At 45.6% G+C, this 6,000-nt stretch overlaps 1 pseudogene across 1 annotated transcript; it reads left to right on the forward strand.

Moving 5' to 3' along the window:
• The first annotated feature begins 2,435 nt into the window (after positions 1 to 2,435).
• On the forward strand, positions 2,436 to 4,106 carry LOC137482154 (SNW domain-containing protein 1 pseudogene; annotated as a pseudogene). Its single transcript, XR_011003907.1, has one exon. The product of XR_011003907.1 is annotated as an SNW domain-containing protein 1 pseudogene (transcript).
• Positions 4,107 to 6,000: the final 1,894 nt, after the last annotated feature.

Here is a 6,000-nt window from a genome sequence, read left to right on the forward strand (position 1 = left end):
TTTCCCCCAAAAAATAGATTGTTGTGTTTACCCACAACAATAGGTTCTTGAATGCAGATTATCTTTCTCAACATATTTTCACGTGGGAACTTAGCTAGCTGCTTAGCTGCACTTAGAAGAAGTGACAGGCTAGCTGGTAATTTAGCAGAGCAAGGCCGGGTTTTATGACGCCTTTCTTTTATAATTCTTTTACCTGTCACAACAGGGCTGCAATCCAAATGCTGTCCAGGTAGTGGTAACAGTATGCCCTGGAAATTGTTCTCTCACTGATGAGAGAGCCTGTGCAATGTACCATTGACAAGTTGTAGGGCTGTTTTTCATGCCTCGGGGAAGAACTTGCTATTGATAAAGTTGCACTGGTGCCGTGTTATTGACAGAAGGCACTGCAAAAGCAAACTTTGGGGTATGGTGTGGGTGCAATGGAATAGTGAAACACCAGTCCTTCAGCTCCACAATCAGGATGTCCCAGGGGGCAGGTATCATTGTAGGAGAAGGCATACTAGGCTGGAGGGCACCCATGCTCTCCATCACAGAGTTAGTTTTTCTCAGGTCATGGACTAACCTCCACTTGCCAGATTTCTTTTTTATAACAAATACTGGGGTGTTCCAAGGGCTCACAGATGGCTCTATGATTCTTTGAACTAGTTGTTCTTGTATCAGAATTTTGAGGGTAACTAGTTTCTCCTTTTCAAAGGATCACTGTGGTACCTACACAGGATGAGTTGTAAGACATTTTAAAGCAGATGTGAGATACCTTACGCCTTCTAGTGCAGTGGCCCCTGTTAAACTCCATCCTCACCCGGACTTCCCATGCAGACAAACCATCCCTCCCCCACAGGTTCAGTGGTGCAGCAGTGATGTATGGCCGGATTGTAGCTGTTTGGCCCTCAGGATTTTTGATCAACACAGGATTGCTGCTCAAGCAGCTCTGTGCAGTCCCTCTGAGGCCAGCAAAAGGCAAACAGTGAATGTCCTGGGTGAAGTATAGGGTCAGGAGCCAATCATCTGCGGGCAGTACAAGGGCATGGCTAAGGGCAGTGATCTATGGGGAAAGGGCAGATTAACACAATGCTGCAGTGCGCCATGGCAGAAGCCCCTTTTGGCTCACCCTATGGAGTGAGGCATTCTCGAAACCAGTGGTAAATTCTTCCAGAGCACTATCCTTGAATTTTTCTAGTAGGCTCAAAGGCCTCCACATAAATCCAGAACATTTCTAAAATGTCCTCATTTATGACAAGAAAGCCACTTAGTTTGAGACTAAGGAAGTCACGATTCCCTGAAAGAAGAAGGATCCTGAAACTACACATGTCTTTTAGATATAATTACACAAAGAGATGTTAAAGCATAGAAGATGCCAGCTATAAATACAGTAATAACATCTTATGAATAATGCATACTATTTAATCAGTAAATTCACATTCTGTAATCAATATATCAGTGGTAACTATCTTAGGCTGTTGAGATAACACCTTTATAAACAGTCATGTCCCTGTGACAGTAAAATGAAACAAAGGAAAATGCTAAAACAGCTTACAATCAGAAACAGCTATAATGTAAAATCATCACTGACTCTTACTTATGTCTTACCTATGGAAGACAAAACAGCAATTGCAACAAAGACTGTAACAAGCAAAAGAATCTTTGACAAAATCAAAGTTGAACACACTGTATCTTCTTTATCCACAAACAGGTATTGATCAGGGTTTCATTATAGCTGTTTTAGTCGCATTGGTCTTACCTCTTAAAAGAAAACAACTATATATCTTACAATGTAGAAAAGTAATATTTAACTGTCTTAGACTGCAATGCAAGATGGAACCAGAAGGATGTACTCTGTCACCATCTGTTAAAAACCAGGTGGGGCAGTGTTCTTTATCTCTACCAAGATATCTCTCTCTCCGGGGAGATATTTTCTGTTAATGGGCCATTGAGTGTCACTGCATGACTGATAAGATTACATCATCCCATTGTGAGAGGCTCCGCCCAGGGGGAGGAGCCAAGCATTCCTACCTGGATATAATGTGAGACTTCAATAATCACAGGCAGCCTTCTCCCTCTCGATTCCCAGAGGAGCATCTTTCTTTTCCACTGGATTCCCAGAGGAAGACCTGACCCTTCTCCTTCCCCACTGGACCTTCCGAGGAACACTCCACCCTTCTACAGGATCACTGCTTACACAGAACCACATCTGTCACTGCAGGAGGACTGCAGCCACCATTTAATGGGACTGCTGCCAACATCCTGACCCACAGGGTGTCAGGCTGTATTCTGACTTTGTCTGCTTGAGCAGTAAAATTCTTTTCGTGAGCTAATTATTTCTAAACTCTAAAGAACTGCTGCATATAAAATTCAAGGTTCTAGGACTTAGTTAAGAACTTAAAAATAATTGCTGCAAATAATCTTGAGAGGAGAGCCGTGGGCTGGGTGCAGGGGCTGAGTGGACGGCATACGCGGTCAAGATGGCACTCAGCAGCTTTTTGCCAGCTCCAACGCAGCTGTCCCAAGATCAGCTAGAACTAGAAGAAAGAGCAAGAGCTCAGAGATCCAGGCAGACTGTTCTGGTCTCCTCACAAAGGGAACCTCCCCCATATGGTTACCGGAAAGGATGGATACCGCGGGCGCTAGAGGATTTTGGAGATGGGGGTGCCTTCCCAGAAATTCATGTGGCCCAATATCCATTGGATATGGGCCAAAAGAAGAAAATTTCCAATGCTTTGGCTCTTCAGGTGGATGCAGAAGGGAAAATAAAATATGATGCAATTGCTCGACAAGGACAGTCAAAGGACAAGGTTATTTACAGCAAGTACACAGATCTTGTGCCAAAAGAGGTCATGAATGTGCATGATCCTGAACTGCAAAGACCAGATGACAAGGCAATTAGAGAGATAACAAAGAAGACAAGAGCAGCCTTGGAGAAATTAGTCTCCCAAAAAGTTACAGCAGCCATGCCAGTTCGAGCTGCTGACAAGCCAGCTCTTGCACAGTACATTCGGTACACACCATCTCAGCAAGGAGCTGCATTCAACTCTGGAGCAAGGCAGAGAGTTATTCAGGTGGTGGAAATGCAGAAGGACCCTATGGAGCCTCCAAGATTCAAAATTAACAAGAAGATTCCACGAGGACCACCATCTCCTCCCGCACCTGTAATGCACTCTCCAAGTAGAAAGATGACTGTGAAAGAGCAGCAAGAGTGGAAAATTCCTCCGTGCATTTCAAACTGGAAGAATGCAAAGGGTTACACCGTTCCCTTGGAGAAGCGTCTGGCTGCAGATGGCAGAGGATTGCAGAGTGTTCATATTAATGAAAACTTTGCCAAACTTGCTGAGGCGCTCTATATTGCTGACAGAAAGGCTCGTGAGGCAGTAGAGATGCGTGCCCAGGTGGAGAGGAAGATGGCTCAGAAAGAAAAGGAGAAACACGAGGAAAAGCTGCGAGAAATGGCTCAGAAAGCCAGGGAGAGAAGAGCAGGGATCAAAACACGTGTTGAAAAAGAGGATGGAGAGGCTAGAGAAAGAGACGAAATCAGACATGACCGGCGCAAAGAGAGACAGCATGACAGAAATCTTTCCCGGGCAGCTCCTGATAAAAGGTCAAAGCTGCAAAGAAATGAGAACAGAGATATCAGTGAAGTTATTGCCCTGGGGGTACCCAACCGCAGGCCATCCAATGAAATCCAATATGACCAGAGGCTGTTCAACCAGAGCAAGGGTATGGACAGTGGCTTTGCTGGAGGAGACGATGAAATTTATAATGTTTATGACCAGCCATGGAGAAGTGGCAAGGATATGGCCCAAAACATCTACAGGCCAAGTAAAAATATGGATAAGGACATGTATGGTGATGATCTAGAGGCTCAAATAAAGGTCAACAGGTTTGTTCCTGACAAAGAGTTTTCTAACTCGGATCGTAACAGCAGAGGCAGGAGCAGAGATGGACCAGTTCAATTTGAGGAGGATCCATTTGGTTTGGACAAGTTTCTGGAAGAAGCTAAGCAACACGGTGGTTCTAAACGGCCATCAGACAGCAGCTGCCCTAAGGAACACGAGCATCGGAGCATAAAGAAGAGGAAGGACTGAATCTGCTCTTTGAGGGGTAGGGAAATAGATTGCAAAAGGATTAGACTTCATGTAAAAGGATTTTTAATATTGGGTGTACAGGAGGATGGCATTGTAACACAGCAGTTCACAACTCTAGTACGCATACACTAATTCTTCTACATAGGACAGCTACCTGAGGAGAGGGAAGACATGGAGACCACTTGGAAACATTTCATAAGGGAATTAATTATTCTTTAGTAAGTTCTCTGACTTTGCTGATTCCCCATGGCCCAGCATCTAAGGGTAAGAGTGTAGCCCCCTTCCTACAGCTTTGGTTTTTGCAGGTAGCTAAAACCTGATCTGTTAAAGCTTTCCTGCTGTGTATAATGACAGTCTTATGCTGTAACAGATGCTGGGGTGTTAATGATTCAGTGTTTTAGTGTGGCTATACAGTTTATTACATTTAGCGAAATAAAACCTCCCTCTGTAGTAGCAGCTCCCTGGTCAGAGAGAGAGAATCTAGATAAGTTTTCCCAGAATTGGCCTGGGCCAGCTTCAGGGAGCTGGAGAGAGAGAATTCTAAACAATTCTTATCTTAACTTGCTTTACCTGATGTTGTAAACATGTGGAATGTGTTATGGAGATTTATTTACCAAAGAGTGGTTTCTTAATTATGGTGATGGTGTTTTAATTAAAGGACCAATTAGGTCCACCTGTAATGAAGTAGGGTATAAAAAGCATGGATTTCTTAATAAAGATTATTACCCTTTTGCAAATATCTTGAGAGTCTATGTCACTTATTACCTAGTCCTGGCTCGCTGTGCCAACATGCTTCCACCATTCAAAAAAAAAAAAAAAAAAGGAACAGAGCTGCAGCGGCCAAGCTGCACCAGGGTGAGGTGGGGGGGATGTCCACCAGGGCAGGGCAAGGGGAGGCCTGCCATGCCACCCCATATCTACTACAGGTCTCTTAGCTGAACAGCAATTAAATGTAGATCAGCTGGTTCCAAGTGATGGGCAGGCACCACCCTGAAAAGTGGGGGGCTGAGCTGTCCTGTGCCGCTACTACTGCCAGCTATGGGAGGGAAAACTCTGTGGCACCATCCTGCAGCTGTGAACCAAGCCTGCTGTACCATGTCACATCCATTGGGATTAAATTCCTAACTCTGAGAATGACTGGGCAGCCATGGTTGTGGAGGCCATACAGACCCGACGCGGCGCCACCATGCGCCTCTTCAGCTCTGTTCCTCCCCCAAAACACTTGCAGTTGAAATAGAGGAGGGGAAAAGGCAAAAAAACCCAAACCCTAAAAACTGCACACCGTAAGGGGGAAAATACCAAAAGACAAACATTGAAAATGCTAGAAAGGCAAAAGTGTCCATGGCTCTCCTCTTCCGTTTTGATGTCCATGAGTCCTGTGGGGGACTGAGGGGCCCATCATGGTGGAGCTGCCAGGGCTGGAAAGAAACTTTCCTACAAAAATACTGTCCGGACACCTGTTTATGTGTTCTGCACAGGGCCGTTGTGCTCAATGTCCATGCCGTTTGGGGCTTGGGATATTTATGGAGGACAAGATCTGCTCAGACAGCCACCACACCACCACCTGCTGCCCCCCTGCAGTCACCATGGTTCCCCAGAGACCCGAAGCTGGCCAGCCCTGAGTCATCTGTCCGTGCCATCTGGGGCAGAACTTAATCATGCCGGAGGCAATTTTGCAACTGCATGCAACTAAGTTCCAGTTGCGGGCTCCTGGTTGTTTTTTTCTCCATGTGGTTTGACTCTCGCTGTCCCTACCGCTGCATCCGTCTCTGGGATAGAAGAGAAAATTGCTGACATGGGGGCCGTGTGCTCTCGAGCATCTGCATGCAGGGACACACAGACGCAGGTGCTGTCCCGGTACGGGAGTTTAGGCTTGAGCTCTGCTAAATAGATTTGTCAAACTGGGGACTGTGGAGGCCTGTGA

Source organism: Anomalospiza imberbis, chromosome 13, assembly GCF_031753505.1.
Source record: "Anomalospiza imberbis isolate Cuckoo-Finch-1a 21T00152 chromosome 13, ASM3175350v1, whole genome shotgun sequence".
NCBI lineage: Eukaryota > Metazoa > Chordata > Aves > Passeriformes > Viduidae > Anomalospiza > Anomalospiza imberbis.